The sequence below is a fragment of the Rhipicephalus microplus genome, chromosome X, assembly GCF_043290135.1.
Source record: "Rhipicephalus microplus isolate Deutch F79 chromosome X, USDA_Rmic, whole genome shotgun sequence".
Lineage (NCBI taxonomy): Eukaryota > Metazoa > Arthropoda > Arachnida > Ixodida > Ixodidae > Rhipicephalus > Rhipicephalus microplus.
Window position 1 is genome coordinate 212684135 of NC_134710.1, and position 18420 is coordinate 212702554.

General features: G+C 41.0%; 1 long non-coding RNA gene across 1 annotated transcript; it reads right to left on the minus strand.

Annotated features, from left to right (window-relative positions):
• Positions 1–1134: 1134 nt before the first annotated feature.
• On the minus strand, positions 1135–17931 carry LOC119185162 (uncharacterized). The gene is made up of 4 exons (XR_012887178.1): positions 17767–17931; positions 14056–14147; positions 8273–8356; positions 1135–1253 (listed from the first exon to the last, which is right to left on the minus strand). It is a non-coding gene; the product is annotated as an uncharacterized LOC119185162 (long non-coding RNA).
• Positions 17932–18420: the final 489 nt, after the last annotated feature.

Sequence of the window (18420 nt, forward strand, 5' to 3'; positions counted from 1 at the left end):
AAACAAGAAAATATGAAAGAATGAACATGCATCTAGCAGCGCTGATGTATCCTATGCTGAGAAAAGGTAGCCATAAGGAGCTCAAATGCATCCACCTTACACAGCAGTAAAAAAAATTCTCCAGTCACTTCTAGAAGAGCAGAAACAGCAGCACTATACTCGGCCTGTCACTATAGGCAGAGTTGTTTTAGCATGCCACCTCACAATTATATCATTATAGCTGTATCACTTGTCTCAATGAGGTAAAGTCTGTGCATATGCTTTTAATTATGGGGGTCAAAACCATCATTATTAAAGCCACCAGCATCAACTCAGCTGATCGTCTAGGTTCTTGCTGGCCAGCGGCTGCTCCCATCACTCCATTGTAGAATGTTGCCCTACGCGATTATTTTTTTTAAATAGGCAACATTACTCAAAAGAGCATTGAAAGCATAAAAGAAAGAGAAATGTTCACTTGGTCAGCACGATTCGAACTGAAGTGGCACTTCAACAACCCATCATGTTGCAGTACACCAATAACGTACGGACTGCGCTTAGAAAAATCAATGTGGTAGGGCTGTCTAACAACTGGCACAAACAGCGACATTATTTTCTTGTACAAAAGCAAAAATTACCGCTCCTTGAGAGCAGTAATGTGATTTTTCAAGAATTCCCTAAAAAAAAGTAAAAAATAACAAAACGGGATTCGAGTTGATGACCCGCGGCACGACCGCTTCCCAACTGCGCAGCAACCCCCTACACAACCAGAAGAGCTAGATGGTGGCGTCTAAAATGACTACAATCTTATGGCAACGGCCCCTAATTTTTATCCTTACACTGCAGTGACAGGCCCCCTCACCGTAGTCATTGCTTTATGGTAACAGCGCCAGTCCTTACAGCTGCATTGCCATTATGACTGGCCCCCTCTCTGTAACGATAGTACTGCACTGACGAGCTCTTTCACCGTAGTCACGATATTACTGCGCTGACGGACCCCGTCAGTATATTCACAGCCCTTTTCTTTTTGCCTGTTGCCATGATATAGCACAAGATCTTACTACGAGCTGGCAGTTGACCAATAATACCTCACATACTACCTGGAGGCATCAAGTCTGCGAGAATGAGACCCGTGCTCTGAATGAAAGAAAGTATGGGTGGAGTGCATGGAAAACAGAAGTTTTTATTTAAAGAAATATGTAGTAGTTAAGTGCTGCATCAGACACGTGGGGCATCCTGTTAAGCGCCATATGTGTAGCTGTCACTCACTCAGCCACCTGCAGAAACAATCAATAAAAGAAAGTATTTTGTACATTATGAATTCTGTCACAAAACTTGCTTGCATGAAAAGCCACCCATATTTAGAAGATTGTATTCCATAAATACACCCGACATTCAACACTTACAGAAATATTCCCCAGAAGAGTTAAAGTAAATTGGTAATGGGGGTTTAAAACTTTCTTTAATCTAGTGGTTCACCCATGTGAGAGTTTTGTGAGCACACTCTCTGCAAATGCTCTTTAACAGCACTTGTAGGAGGCTGCCGTTTACACTGTGTCTACTTTGCGTACCTCTCCTTATATGCATTGATTTTCTATACTGTATCCTCCCTTATAATTAACCAACAAGCCGTTCAACTGGTTAAACATGCATTTAATTAAGAGTAAATGGGTGTTGTTATTAATGTAAAGCAGTAACAAGCTCTTCCAGACTGAAAACGAGTTATATTTTACACAAATAGAAACATCATCAATAGCAGATGTTATGGCTTCTGCACGTGACATTGAAGTTCAGATAACTAAGTGACAAAAAATAAAAATGATGCTTGAAGCTCTTAAATAATTAAAGATTCACCAGGAGTATTTGTGAGAAATCATAAAATAGGAGTATTTCGATAAGCCATCAATTGCAAATACAGCAGCCGCGTAACTAGATAGGACCGTGCCCATGGCAAATATAGTTTTGCTCCCTTCGTGACGGTAAATATAGTGATTAATATTATTATAGTGCAAAAATTACATTATCTCCTGCTAAAGAGAACTATGTGTGGATGCAAAGCATCAGGGAGATGGTGAGCGACACCCACAGACACTCGTTCATGTCGCCTTAAGCAGGCGCAACAACATTCAAAACATCCACCTGACTACCACTGCTGGTTACCATCGCTTCCACCACAAGAGTGCCAACGTGTACACGAACATGATGAACGAATTCAAACGCTTCGACAACCATTGTCTGGGCACCGTCAGTCAGCGTTACCTTCGACCCTTCTTTCAGCGCTGACTGGGAGAGACAGGGGGTTCGCAGGGAAGGAGAAAGAAAGAGGGAGGGGATGCGCATGCGCAGTGAAGGTGTGGATGCAGTGGGAAGAAGCGAGGGACGAGGCCCCTGCCATAAGCTGCTTCACATGTAAAAAGCTATTTGTCTGTTTTGGGCAAGCGTATGACCAATCTCTTGATTGATTGTCCAATACAGTGCACTAAAGCCGTCTTGCACATCCATGCATTGTACGGCCCACCAGAAGTTCACAAGGTTAGATAGAAAAAATGTGAAAGAAGAAATGGATGTTGCCAGTCACTTGTCTAGTTTCTACCAAATATACGAAGTTTGCAAATTACATGCAACCACATAAAAGAAAATGACAAAGTCGACATGTAATGGGTTCTTATTATTTTGCCATAAAAGAAATTGTTCTAAATTATTGATAGCGTTCATCAAATCTGCATATTATGCCTACATTTTTGTCAATGGTAATGATGCATTCAAATATATTCGTTCTGTCAAACCCTGTTGTCACAAATTAGCATGCACACCAGTGCAAATTTTGATCGTGAACAATGGTTGTGAAAAAAGAAAAATGGGTTCTATATATTTCACATATAACATGGCGCACGCTCACTACAAAACGAACTGTCGCTCTCCAGTTATACATTTTCGCCATCGGCTGTGCTCTGTTCCCTGGTTCTCAAATACAGGACCCGCAGATATCTTAAAGTCAAGCCCTGCCTGCACATGACTGTCTTCATCGCACTTTTCATTTTTCCTAATAGGTGTGGTCATGACCTACACAGACATAACTAGTCTATACCATTTTTTTTTCCTTGAAGGAACCACTGCAGTCAACATGCATTGATGCATAACTGTGAAACAAAATTCTAAGATTTTGAATAGTCAGATTTCAGAATTGTTGAGATTTCAGTCTTTTTGAAGGCTGGTTTATGTCAGTGCAATACCTGCACTCAATCGCCTTTAAAATTGACTAATGTATGAGATAAGGGAAAATATTTCAAATTGCAATGTTGGGCATTTGAAACATTTTAACCCTTTGTGGGTGCTTGTTTAAAGCCCTATTCAGAGTATTATATACTAGATAATATGCTAATACCTTCTCATGTAGCCACAACAACCGGTTCACTTAAACCAACAAATGCAAAATCTTAAGCTTTGTTAACACATTACGAAGTGTCAATGTAGCTTACCGCCTCATTGGAGCTGACAGTGAGCTTGATGATCATGATCCACTTTTTCTACTGGATAGTAAGTGAAACATGAGTGTATAGATCTTTTCTGGTCTAACTCTCATTCTTGGGCGTCCAATATGCACATTCAGTTAGAGACCTTAAAAGTAAACTAACAATAGGTATGAAGTTGAGGCGGAATGAGCAGAGCAATAAAGAACGCGTCCGGATTTGGTAGGGTGTGAGAAGAAAAGTTATTAGAGGAGATAAAGCGTAGACTGCGTATCTCCAACTCAAATTCTTTTGCTTCAGACTAAGTGCTGAAGGAGTGTTGTCATGAATCAGATTGCTCTCAGCCAATAAGAAAGTGCCATCACACGTCACCAGATGCATGGAATCGGCCACTGTTTGGCTGCGGTGAAGTGATGCCGCGGTTTTCATGATTGCCACGTTTAATCTCAATCTCGTTCTAGACTTTCAACCTTGCCCCGAAGATCACCACAAAGAAGTAGGATTGTATTTCATTGAGTGTGCAAGGATCCCCCACGTTTTCGCGGCGGCAGCAGCTTTTTGCAAACGAAGCCTGGCTCCAACGGACAGAAAGCAAAGCGTTGTTTTCTTTTATGATGCAACGTTGCTGAATACTGTTTATGATTGCTCGTATTTATACTTTTCATTTTTATTAACACCGTTTCCTTTTTGGAGAACTCGAGCAGAGGCCCGATGCTGTGAAGAAAACTGCGGAAGAGCAGTGAGAGCAAAGCCATGCATAGCTACTCAATCCGCCCCTAGAATACGGCACGCATCCGAAGAGCAGGTGAGTGGGTACCAATGAGAAGAAATGTACCATGAGATCAAAACCATCAAAGCCACACTTTTTTTTTTTTTGCAGGACAGCGGCAGAACACAAGTGAAATCAGCTGCAGAATCGGTACGAGGCTTGCTCGTTTAAAGGACGTCGACATTACCGGAGTCAAGCTACACCTGGATGCTGTTATTGCAAATACCCTCACCGGCAGAAGCAAGAAATCAATACAAAAGAATCAGGAAGATATCAAAATAAATAGCTCTTGGAAAATCACGGCTGAACTAAATTTGTGATCATTGAGACAAATGGAAAGGAGCATTAGTATTATCGGCATCAAATGAAACACAAACAGCCGCAAGCACCTCCAATTTATAGAGCGTCCCGTCGAGACATCACGGCGGACATGCGCAGTGCTACCAAACAGAACTGATGTGCACCTATCAATGGTGATGACTGGATGGAGCGTACTATATGGTTTCTATTACTTGTCACTGTTTGCATTTCATTTGATGCCCACAGTACACGTAAATTCCCTTCAGTCTCTGGCATTTTTTTTCACTTGGTAAAGTTCAGTTGACAGCAATAACGAAATGAATCCATAAATAATTGGATAAATTACCATTGCAACTGCACTTTCTGAATTTGTTTTGCGTTATTTTACAAGAGGCCCACCACTGCCGACTCGGGTGTAGGAGTCGACATGCTACGACATTATGATTAGGTGATGCCACCTTGCTTCACAGAACCTGGCTCTAAAGACAGGTAGCCAGCGGCCCGAGCGTGTCTATTCTCAGAGTTTACCCCTTCATGCAGCCTCCTTTCACAACCAGTTTTTGTGCACTGGCATCTAGAAACAACAAAAGCTTAAAAAGCATGACTAATGTTTTCACTGGTGCTGTAAGGCACAATTTGTGCATCGCACATGCAATAGAGCAGGGTACAATTTCCCATTTATGGTTTTTTCTTCCCAAAAATAGCGAACAGCAGGACGCATGGCTGATAAAGCTAGCTTAGAAGGAGCAATTAGCCAGAGACACACGCAGGCATTTGCTGCACGCACTTTCAAGAAGGCGACTTTCTTTGCGGACTGGTGACAGAATTATCAATTTGTGAATGACATTTACTTCCCACAGGACTTCTTTATTTCTATCAGAAGACGCAAACACCTCGAAGTCTTCTAAAAAATAATTACTTCGGGTAAGTGATCCTTCATAGGCAACTCCAACCTATGCACGCTGATTGAGGAAAATGCCAAAGGAAAGTACCAACACACAAAGAAAAACCAGTAGGGGCGACACAGTTAGATGGAAGAAAGCAGTTTTTGAACGAGTTTGTCACTTTAAAAGGTTAATAATGTAGCCTAATGGGATAACCTGTACTTAATTTTATCCTTTCGTTCTTTCATTCAGACATCTGCTCATGAAAACTCGCCGTGTAAGCTTGGAGGCTGACATGTTTGATTAGTTGGTAAAAAAATTTTTTATCACACCTCTTCAAAAAGACTGTGGGCAGCGCTTTTCCTTCCCAATTATCACTGGGGTTATGTACGTGTGGAAGAACCAATAATGTTTGGGCCAAACCCGAAGAAAATGAAGATTTCAAGAGACCAGTTCAGTGGCGATGCTAGGAGGAGGCTAGGGAGGTTCGACCTCCCACTTCACGGATATTATTACATTTGTAAATGTATATACATGTCCTTCAATAGCAGCGGCGGCGTAGTGGTTAGAGTATCAGTCTCGCGTGCAAGAGGTTCGTGGTTTGAATCCCGGATCCAAGCATTTCCCAACTGGATTAAAAAAAAATCTGCGTGATGACGGTACTGCCCTAAGAGGTCTGGGATGCAGCCTCACCAGTGACCACCACCAGTCATTATCCACAGAAATATAGCTGGTAACATGACAGAATACTATAGCATTAATTAAAGGGTGGTAGGTATAGTAATTGAACTCAATAGGAGATACAAGATGAAGGTGGCACAGGCTTATGCACCTGCATCCAGCCACGATGACGCACTAGTTGAAAGCTTCTATAAGGACATGGAATCAGCGGTGCGTAGGGTAAAGACACAGTATACTATACTGATGGGCAATATGACTGCTAAGGTAGGAAAAAAGCAGGCTGGAGATCAGGCACTAAGAGATCATGGCATTGATACTAGAAATACCAGAGAAGAGTTATTAGTAGAATTTGCAGAATGCAATTATTTACATTTCTTGAATACCTTCTACCGAAAACGAAGGAATCGTAAGTGGACATGGAGGAGGCCTAATGGTGAAAGTAAGAACGAATTGAACTTTATGCTGAGTGCACATCCAGGCATCATTCAGGATGTGGAAGTTTTTGGCAGGATAGGATGCAGTGACCATAGAATGGTAACGTGTCAAATTCACCTAGACTTGAAGAAGGAACGACAGTAACTGATAGTTAAGAAGCCAATCAATGAGCTAGCACTGAGAGGGAGAGTACAGAAATTCAGAGTCTCGCTTCAGCATAGAAACTCGGCTCTTATCGAGGAAACCAGCCTCAGCGTTGACGAACTGAGCGATCATCTAACAAGTATCATTACGGAGGGTGCAGTAGCAGTTGAAGGTATGGTAGTTAGACAGGACACTGGCAAGCTGTCCTAGGAGACAATGAGTCTCATTAAGAAACATCAAAGCATGAAAGTCTCAAACACAACAGACAAAAAAGAACTGGCAGTGCTTTCAAAGTTGACTAAGAAGCGAAAGGTATCCGATATAAGGAGGTATAACGTGGAGAAAATTGAACATGCTCTAAAGAACGAAGGAAGTGTCCAAGTGGTGAAGAGGAAACCTGGGATAGGCAAAAACCAGATGTATGCACTTAGAGAAACGGAAGGCAAAGTAACTACCCATATAAATAGAATAGTTAAAATAGCAGAGGACTTAATGTAAGAACTAGCAGTAACCCATATGACATCCCGCTAGTAATGACAGAAAAAGTCAGAAAAGCGTTGGAGGGAATGCGGAGAAGCTAAGCTGCTTTTCAGGTTCGGGTAACATCAGATCTGCTGAAAGATGGAGAACAGATTGTGTTAGAAAAACTAGCCACCCTGTTCACAAAGTGTTTCCTGACAGGGAGGGTATCATAATCTTGGAAGAATGCTAACATCATCTTAATGCATAAGGAGATGACAAGGACTTGAAGAATTACAGGCCGATCAGCTTGCACTTTGTCATATGCAAGGTATTTACAAAGGTAATTGCTAACAGAATTAAGGCAGCATTATAATTTTAGACAACTAAAGGAACAAGCAGGATTTCAAACAGGCTACTCAACGATTGACCACATTCATACTATCTATAAGGTTATAGGGAAATGCTCAGAATACAGCCAAAAATTATACATAGCCTTCATAGATTACAAGAAGGCATTTATTTAGTAGAAATATCAGCAGTCATGCAGACACTGCGGAATCAGGGCGTTGACAAAGCATTTATAAACATCCTGGAAGAAATCTATAGAGAATCAACTGCCACCATAGTGCTCCATAAAGAAAGCGACAGAATACCAATCAAGAAGGCTGTGAGACAAGGGGATACAATTTCCGCAATGCTATTTACCACGTGCTTACAAGAGGTTTTCAAGGGCCTAGAATGGGAGGGGTTACATAAGAGTTATTGGAGGGTACCTTAGTAACCTGCCCTTTGCAGATGATATTGCATTTTTGAGTAACTCAGGGGACAAATCGCAACTCATGATTACTGAATCAGACGAGGAGAGCAGGAAGGTAGGTCTTAAAATTATTCTGCAGAATGCGAAAATAATGTACAACAACCTCAGAAGAGAACAGCGCTTCAAGATAGGTAATAGTGCACTTGAAGTTGTAACAGACCACGTCTACTTAAGAGAGATAATAACCACGGAGTTGAACCTCGAGATTGAAGTAACTAGAAAAATTAAGAATGAGGTGAAGCACAATCAGCAAGCACTCTCAAGTTATAACTGATAGATTGCCACTATCCATCAAGAGGAAGGTATATAACAGCTGCATTGTGCCAGTACTTACCTACGAACCAGAAACCTGGAGGCTTGTTCAGCTTAAATTGAAGATGACGCAGTGAGCGATGAAGAGAAAAATGGTAGGTGTAACCTTAAGAGACAAGAAGAGAGCAGAAAGGATCAGGGAACAAACCGGGGTTAAGGATATCATAGTTGAAATCAAGAACAAGAAAAAGAACGGGGGCCGGGCATGTATCGCGTAGGCAGGATAACCACTGGTCATTGAGGATAACCAATTGGATTCCCTGGAAATGCAAGCGGGTTAGAGGGAGTGCACAAACTTATGGGGGCAGATGGGATTAGGAAGTTTGCGTGAACAAAATGGCAGCAGCAAGCACTGGACCGAGTTGACTGTTGGAACATGGGAGAGGCCTTCCTCCTGCAGTATACATAGTCAGGCTGATGATGATGATGATGATACATGATGTACACAAACATATGCCAGAACACCAATATAGAGAAGTCCGAACTCCAGCAATAAGTTTCTGTCTACTGCCAAGGATAGGTATGTTCATAACTAAAATTGTGCTTATGTGGAAACAGGCTAACACCAACTTATTTGTCTTATTGCTTTTCACAGACTTGTCTATAAGAAAGAGAACAGGCTTCTTGCTCATATGAGCCACAAGTTCCCAGAAGCCACAGGCTCCCAAAAGATTAAGTTTTGTTTGTTGAAGGTTAGGATCACCATTTAGCCTCTAGCTTCAAATGTAGTAGTAGTAGAGAAGAAGGTGAAGACGGGAGTGTTGAAACAGCGTGATGGCATGCCCTCACTGAAAAGTGAACCTAAAGGCTGACCCTCCCACTGGGCGAGGGGAGCTAGCACGCTGTTTGGGACTTCAGCAGATCCCAGAGTACATGTTGAGCAGACTTGGCTCAGTGCCCCCTCAAAAATGACGCGCGGGACCCTTGTACCCCCTTGCACCCCCTTAGTTACGCCACTGACTCACAGCCTATTTATGCAGTTTCATCACAGCAAATATATAGTAAGAAGAGGTACACTAAAACCTCATTATATTGAAGTTGCATATTATACAAAATAGGTTTGTTAAAACTGAAAGCTGGTTACAAAAGTATACTTTAGCTACCACTATAACTATTTCAGACATGTTCTATATTTATTTCGTCATAACAAATATTAGTTATATCTGGGTTTGTTATATCGAGGTTTGAGTGTATAACTGATCTACGAAAACTTTTACGATTAACGGCAACATATCAACAGACACGCAAGAAGATGTTGATGCAGCGCAGCGAACATGCATGCATGTGTTCAAGGGGGAAAGGGGGAGTAGAATTTCTAGGTTTTGAGTGAACGCACAAGGCACATTCAGTTGAAGGACCACTGGACATAATATTGCGACGATCAATCTGGAGGCTACTGCTGTAAACTATCTGATATAATCCTGCTGCTCCCTTGATATATATATGAAGTGGAATCAAGAAGAACAAACTAATGAAATCATTCAGTATGCAGCCAATTTTGAAAAAGGAAAAACACATAAGCATGAGGTGTTTTTTATTTATATTTAGATTTATAAGTATCGGAAATATGTTGGTAAATGTCTCACGAGTCAACAATTGTACAAGTTTGCAAAATAGATGAAGAAGTCACGTGAGTTCTGGAAAAGTAGTTTTGTTGGTGCGACTGAATAAAAAATTGTTTTTTGTGCATAAAAAAACTGCCATGAGAGGAACTGTGATGCTAAAGTGCTGCCCTTCTTTCAAACGGTGCCTACTTAGCTGGAGTGTAGTTGTACAAGTACTGCTTGTGTACCTTATCAAACTTCAATTTAAACTGGCATTTTATCAATGTTGTCATCAGGTCATTATGTTCCTCTGGGATTCCAGTGGTAGTGTTTGAGCAAAGAGAAATTTCGTTAGAATCATTAAATTACTCTGCAATATTTGTTTGTGTACTACAATCTCAAGAAAATGGATGACTGCTGTATGCCAGGAAAGGTAACTGCAATATGTGAATCTGCCATCACTTTTGATATCACATTGTGGATGCAATTGGGCAATCACCCTTGCAACTGCGCTATACTATCAAGAAATTAAGCCTGCTGTATCCAGCTAAATTTAGGTGAAACTGAACAAATTTGTGTGGTCATATGCATTTTTGTATTTTCTTAAAGGCATTCACACTTCAGTTCCAACTCATTTTGATTCCCTATGCAAGCAGACAGGTGGGTGCTATGTATTTGAATTTACTAAAGGGACTATGAAGAGTTTCATTGTTTTAACCGACTGTACGTGTAAGCAGATCTCTGCAAAACTCCTCCGCTAATTTAACTATCCTATCCATATTGGTAGTTATTTTGCCTTCTTTGTCCCTTAGTGCATACATCCGACTTTTGCCTATCCCAAGTTTCCTCTTCACTGCTTTGACGTTCCCTCCGTTTTTCAGAGCGTGTTCAATTATCTCCGTGTTATACCTTCTTACATCGCATACTTTACGTCTATTAATCAACTTCGAAAGCTGTGCCAGTTTTATTTTGTCTGTTGTACTTGACACTTTCATGCTTTGACGCTTCTTAATTAGGTTCTTCGTTTCCTGGGAAAGCTTGCCAGTGTCCTGTCTAACTATCCTGCCTCCAACTTCCACTGCACACTCCGTAATGATACTCGTTAGATTATCATTCATTGTATCTACGCTAAGGTTGGTTTCCTCACTAAGAGCCGAGTACCTGTTCTGCAGCGACACTCTGAATTCCTGTACTTTCCCTCTTAGTGATAGCTCATTGATTGGCTTCTTGCGTATCAGTTTCTGTCGTTCCTTCTTCAAGTCTAGGCGAATTCGAGACCGTACCATTCTATGGTCACTGCATCGTACCTTGCCAACCACTTCCACATCCTGCACGATTCCTGGGTGTGCAGTCATTGTAAAGTCTATAATACTATAAGCCTTAATACTATAAGAACTAGCAGTAACCCAGATGACACCCCACCAGTAATGATAGAAGTCAGAAAAGCTTTGGAGAGCATGCAAAGAGTCAAAGCTGCTGGTGAGGATCAGTTAACATCAGATCTGCTGAAAGATGGAGGACAGATTGTGTTAGAAAAACTAGCCACCCTGTTTACGAGGTGTCTCCTGACGGGAAGGGTACCAGAGTCTTGGAAGAACGCTAACATCATCTTAATACATAAGAAAGGAGATGACAAGGACTTAAAGAATTACAGGCCGATCAGCTTGCTCTCTGTAGTATACAAGCTATTTACAAAGGTAATTGCTAACAGAGTAAAGAAAACATTAGAATTCAATCAACCAAAGGAACAAGCAGGATTTCGAACAGGCTACTCAACAATTGACCACATTCATACTATCAATCAGGTAATAGAGAAATGCTCAGAGTATAACCAACCACTATACGTAGCCTTCAAAGATTACGAGAAGGCGTTTGATTCAGTAGAAATATCAGCCGTCATGCAGACACTGCGGATTCAGGGCGTAGATGAAGTATATATAAACATTCTGGAAGAAATCTACAGGGTATCAACTGCTACCATTGTGCTTCATAAAGAAAGCAACAGAATACCAATCAAGAAGGGTGTAAGGCAGGGGGACACAATCTCCCCAATGCTATTTACCGCGTGCTTACAGGAGGTTTTCAGAAGCCTAGAATGGGAACAGTTAGGGATAAGAGTTAATGGAGAATACCTTAGCAACCTGCGCTTCGCCGATGACATTGCATTGCTGAGTAACTCAGGGGACGAATTGCAACTCATGATTACGGAGTTAGACAAGGAGAGCAGAAAGGTGGGTCTTAAAATTAATCTGCAGAAAACGAAAGTAATGTACAACAACCTCGGAAAGGAGCAGCGCTTCGAGATAGGTAATAGTGCACTTGAAGTTGTAAAAGACTATGTCTACTTAGGGCAGGTAATAACCGCAGAGCCTAACCACAAGATTGAAGTAACTAGAAGAATAAGAATGGGGTGGAGTACATTCGGCAAGCACTCTCAAATTATGACAGGTAGATTGCCACTATCCCTCAAGAGGAAGGTATATAACAGCTGTATCTTGCCGGTACTTAGCTACGGAGCAGAAACCTGGAGACTTACAAAGCGGGTTCAGCTTAAATTGAGGACGACGCAGCGAGCAATGAAAAGAAAAATGGTACGTGTAACCTTAAGAGACAAGAAGAGAGCAGAGTGGATTAGGGGACAAATGGGGGTTAAGGATATCATAGTTGAAATAAAGAAGAGGAAATGGACATGGGCCGGGCATGTAGCGCGTAGACAGGATAACCGCTGGTCATTAAGGGTAACTAACTGGATTCCCAGAGAAGGGAAGCGGGTTAGGGGGAGACAGAAGGTTAGGTGGGCAGACGAGATTAAGAAGTTTGCGGGTATAAATTGGCAGCAGCAAGCACAAGACCGGGTTAACTGGCGGAACATGGGAGAGGCCTTTGTCCTGCAGTGGACGTAGTCAGGCTGATGATGATGATGATGACGTGTAAGCAAGGAAATTGCATCTGCCATCTCCTGATAAATTATGCGTACCATGACATCCATGCCTAACCACTAATTTCAGACAGTGCTGCCTGTTAGAGCCCCTTCCCTAACTTCATTGAAATGCACACACAATTCTATAAACTGACGACTTCAGCATCCATGCATGCGTCCCGCTGTAAATTGCACTCATGTCATTTGTGGAGTGAGAGTGCTTGCAAAATATTTGCGATGTATAAAAATACATGGAGGCACAGAAACACTTGCAAGCTTCCAGCTTGTGCAGAAGCTTTATGTACAGCCACGGCAAATTCTATGTAGAGCACCAACAGCCAGTTTTTGCTCCACGGTGCGATAACTTGATACAGTTTCTGGCTCTAAAGTGATGTACCAGGAGTGTTCGTGTCCTCGTTGTGAGGCTGACCACATCAGAGCCTGATACTGCCTCAAGGTTTTGCACCACAGAGCAAAAACCGGCTGCTTGCCTGCTCTACACAGACATTGCTACGGCTGTACTGGCCTAGACAGTGATGCCTTAGGAAGGTGGAAGAAGTTTTTCCTGCATTAATAGATGCACACAATATAACACAAATTGTTCGCACCAAAATTTGAAGGTGAATTATGAAATAATTATTCACAACATGCCTAGAATCAATTCAGTCAGTAGTCCTGTATCTTTTCAATAAGGCTTCTAACCAAGCACAATCTCAACAAACATTTGCCATATGGGCCTGTTAGAGGAAAAAAAGGACCATTTCCAGCTAGAGTATTGAACCAGAAATCTTTCCACATTGAAATTGAACTTTTTTAATCTTAGCATATTGTGCAATTTCTCTATTAAGTGGGGTAAATAGAGTAAATAACTTCTATAGAATTAGAGCAAATAAAACTTGGCACAATTACAAGTTTTTATAAAACAGCAGAATAATCAAATATGTTAGTTCTGTTTCTCAACTGCAGCAATATTTCTTCTAAAGGAACTTGTTCAAATTGGACATGACTCCAATTAATGTGATTCTGTAGATCTCTATGCCAATTTAATAAAGCAAAGACCAATAAATTATTAACTCTATATATTTTTTTTTTTCAATACCTGTCCACGGAGTTCAATCTCACCTATACTGGACCAAATTGTGAGGGCGTTGACAGAATGGCAATTCTCGTATTGGAAACGCGCCATATGGGACAGAATCATAAAAATTTCGTGTTGAAGGAAGTAATTGTGGATGTCATATTCATGATGCATTACTACACTTTACCAAGAGCACTGTGAGAGGACAGTGGTAGATATAAAAAGCATATTTTTCCAAAAACCTTAGAACTCGTTTCACTCACTCATTCCCGTCTATGGACCAGCAGCCCAAGACTTCTGCTCATAAAGTGGGACAGCATGGGCTCCACCGCACAACTTGAATGCCTAGCTTGTACTGAAAGCAAATCACGTCTTCACAAATAGAGTTCTTTTTGATACAAGACACATTTCACGCTTTAATACTGCAAATAAAACAACAGAGAGACAGACCCTCAATGAATTACAATATGCAGTGATTATCAGGTTTGCCTGAGGTCAAGGAATTAAAAAAACCTAGGGCTCTTAACAGGAAATTGAACATCAGTAAGTTTAATCTTCAGGGCCCCACTAAATTAGGCATGCATGGATGCAGGTATAAGTGTGCGCAACCACAGATGTAGACCAGTTCATGAGAATTTTCTATTGGCAATAAAAAAGGCACAAGCCCAATGTGCCACAGTCATTGAAAACTTGAATGGAACAGTATGAAGACAAGGGGAAGAAGAACAAGAAGTTGGTAATGTTGGTATCAATAGCAGGAGAGATACTGAAATAAAACCGGAGAAATGCTGAAATAAGCGGTACTTTGTATCTAATGCATACCTTTTTGAGGAATTATAGAAATCGAAAGTGGACATGGACAGGCGTTAATGTAAAAGCGAAAAATAAAACAGAAACAAACTATGTGTGATGACCATGCCCAGGCATCGTGCAGAACAAAAGAGTAATTGGCATGATAAAGCATAGTGATCACAGTTTAGTGAGGATGACCTTAAGAAAACATGCAAAAAAATTTACTATGAAACAGGTTAACACAGATACAGTGAGGGTAAAACAAAGCGAATTTAGGAATGCTCTCAAGGACACAAACAGTGCTTTCAAACAAGAAGGAAGTATGAAGGAATTGAGGAGAACATTATTAAACCGATTTTGAAAGCAGAAAGTGAAATGGAAGGTAAAACACAAAACAAGAAGTGAGCTACCTCTCTTTAAAACAAAAGGCACTCTATTAAAAAAAAAAGACAAAAGACGAAGGCAAATATTACATCATTAGACTGAACAAAAGTTTTGAACTAGTAAAGCTTGTCAACAAAAAGAAACTCTGTGTTGTACAGATTCATTATAAAACTTGAGAAGGATGGTCATCCAATCTTGATTGAAATCCAAGTTGATTGGAACAATGCAGTTCCACAGGTATGATGTTAATAAGTATGCATGCAACAAATAACCTGAAGGAGAGTTACTGGAGATGCGCCCTCATAACAGCTGATTTGATTAAAGATTGAGGGCATTCATAATAAAAACTTATTGTGACTCTGCATGCCACGTAGTGAGGTGTACCAGTGAGCTAGAAAAACAAGATAACAGTAATATATACACAAGAAAAAAAAAGTTCTTTCTTATCCTGTTAATGTCAAATAAAACAAAAAAAAATACTCTGAGGCGAAGCTGGCTTCTGAAAAGGGTTCTCTTCAAGAGATCACTGGAATTCGAAAATGTGCTGCTTGCATATAGTAAAAAATTTAACGCCGTTCGACTCAACAGAGTTACCAGCAGTCGTCAACAGAGATACCAGCAGACGTCAAGAAACATATGTGATAGCCTTAGCCAACATCTATAATAAAAACAACTTCACAGTTACCCTGCTTCTCCACAAGAAAAGCAATAAAGTAAAATTTTAGAAATGTGTCGTATTAGCCGAATGAACCACTGATATCCTGTCAACAATGAGATGAGATCCATACGTCTACATCTATCGATAACATCAAATCAACATTCCCATAATGTGCCATCTTTACAGTTTAGAGAGCCTACGTATTATCAAGATCGTATGCACTTCTCTCTTAGACAAAAAGTAGACGTCGCAAATGATGTCGCATAAATGTGCTCTCAACATCAGATGCATCGCAGAACTTTCTGCCTTTCAGAACCGTTTTAGTTGACGTTTAGAATGATAAATATATACTGGCACGTAAAATCTAGCAAGTGCTCGAACATAAATGGACATGTAGCATTCGATCATGCGTAATGCACACACTTACATGCGCGAGGAGATAAAGCGTGCGAATCACTATAAAATTGAGATAAACGTGGCGTGCTGCCGTACATGATAGCGCGAAATTACGCAGCCCGAAGGTGCTTTTTAGTGTCAAGCACTTTATGGGCCTCGGCTGTCGTCGCTTGGTGTAATGCGAGCAAAACCATATCAAAAATAGAAAAGATGAAGCAAGTGTGAAACAGAAATAGATAGAAAAGGAAGAAATAGGAAGAAAAATATAAAGGGCAAGAGAAATAGATTTAAAAATAGAGGGGAAATAAAAGCAGAAAACACTGAAAAAAGAAAAAAAAGAAGGAGAGGAGAACAGGAAGCTCAAGAGAAACAAAGCAGACTTATTCCCTGCCCCACACTTCTTTGAGGCATGCTGCATGTACAGTTCTGTGTGCTAGAGACCTGCACTTGCACTGCAGTCTGGCTCTTAACTGGTGTGCTAAACTTACACAAGGCATCAATACCATAAGGCTGGTTTTAAAAGGTACTGACACAAAGTTTCGGGGCCGAGATAGCCTGTGGGGTCGATTCTCGTGAACATTCGTATATCAACAGCGAATATAGCAGGTATTTTAAATTAATTTTGAAGTTTGCGTGAGAGACCGACCCCATAACGGCATAGACACCCTCGGAGGGGACCCCGAGGGCACTGCGACCAACCTCGCCCCTTTCCCCCCTTGAAGGGGAACCCTGCGTACACCTATGGTTTAAACACAAACTTGTGATAGTGTCAGCACAGCTACATAATGCAGGACAAACCTGCATAAGTGGAATGAATCTCAATTCGGTTTTTGAAAAAAAAAAAAAAAAACTGAGATGCTGAGTTTATTCTTGTGCTTCGTGTTGTTGTCCTCACATTGCAATCTGGTAGCCTCCGATCCAATGTGACCATTATCAGCTAATAGATAGTGGATGGAACTGCCGTTAGCACCTTGCCTCTGAGACCTAAACTAAAAAAAACAATAAAAATGTTTTCTCAAGTGGGAAAGCAATACTTTCCGAATAATCACTGTCACTTTTAGATGCAGTTTATTGCGAAAAATTCTGCATTTGCAGCGTTTTAAATGTCTTCATATTATAGCTTAGTTATAAATAGACGCGGTCGCTACTAAACTTCAAAGAAGAAGAAAAAAAGAAACAGAATCTGAAGAAAGTTTTCTCCGAGAGAAACGTAATCGCATTGTAATCATAATTGTCTTGTAAAATGCATGTGTTGCATTTGTTTCTATTAACATGAACATAGCACACATCTATTTGCCAGATTTTCATTTTTTTTTAATTGTCTGCAAAACGATAGCAGCAGATATGCGGTAAACGTTACTCATCTTGGGGTGGAAAAAAAAACCTACAGGCCGGATGGGAGTCCTAGAACTGAGGCAAGGCACAGTGGTGGCGGTTTTCTGGATGAGAATTCATTGGCATCTTGCTAGGAGTAGACGCAGGAGATACACAATTAGTGAAGGTTTTTAGAAAACACTTGTTGCAAGTGATAAACGTTTACGGAAGAAGTGTGGCAGCTTGGGCTAGCTGGTATGGCATGACGATAGTTATAGCGCGAGAACAAAACGACGACACAGAGACAAGAAGGCGTGATTCGTGTCCTTCTTGTCTCTGTGTCGTCGTTTTGTTCTCGCGCTATAACTATCGTTTACGGAAGGCCGCGACTCGCAAACGACTTTCACCGTGCTTCGCAAAGTGTACATACCGGACAGATGACTTGCAGAACTGGCGCAAATAGAACTTGACAAGCATGGTGGTACAAGCAAGAAAACCGTACGATGTGATATTTCCGTTTGGGAAGTTTCAGACTAGCGCATTTTGGAACAGGCGCGTCGCGTGTACTGCCAACGCCTCCTAGATTTCTCGTGCCTGCCGGATTATCGGTGGTCACTTGGAAAAAGCGGTTGTCAGAACTACAGTGGTGGCGCTACTCAAGTAGGGGTGTCTTTATAAAGGTTCTTACGTTTTTGAAGCTTATATGTAACAAAAATTACGTAAAAAAGTCATAGAAGGCGTAAACATAAATATAATTAACCCTACGTAAGTGACATTGTCATTCACCAAGCCATTTTTATTATAGGGCATTCTCTGAAAGTAGTAGCAAACGCCAAAATTGCCGATCTCAAAGGCCGAGTACAAAAACCCTTAACCCTACGAAGACAGCGTCGTCAAAGAAAACTGGCGTTTCGTGCTCAATTGGCAGGCACGGCAACTCTAGGAGGCATTGATTCTGCGTACTTGTGCCACTTGTGCCGCGAGGATCAGTTTATAACATTATTACAACGAACACACGGCGTGCACTGAAAGGCTTGAAAAAATTTTTGTCGACGTTGTACATAATCTTAAACAGTATTAACAA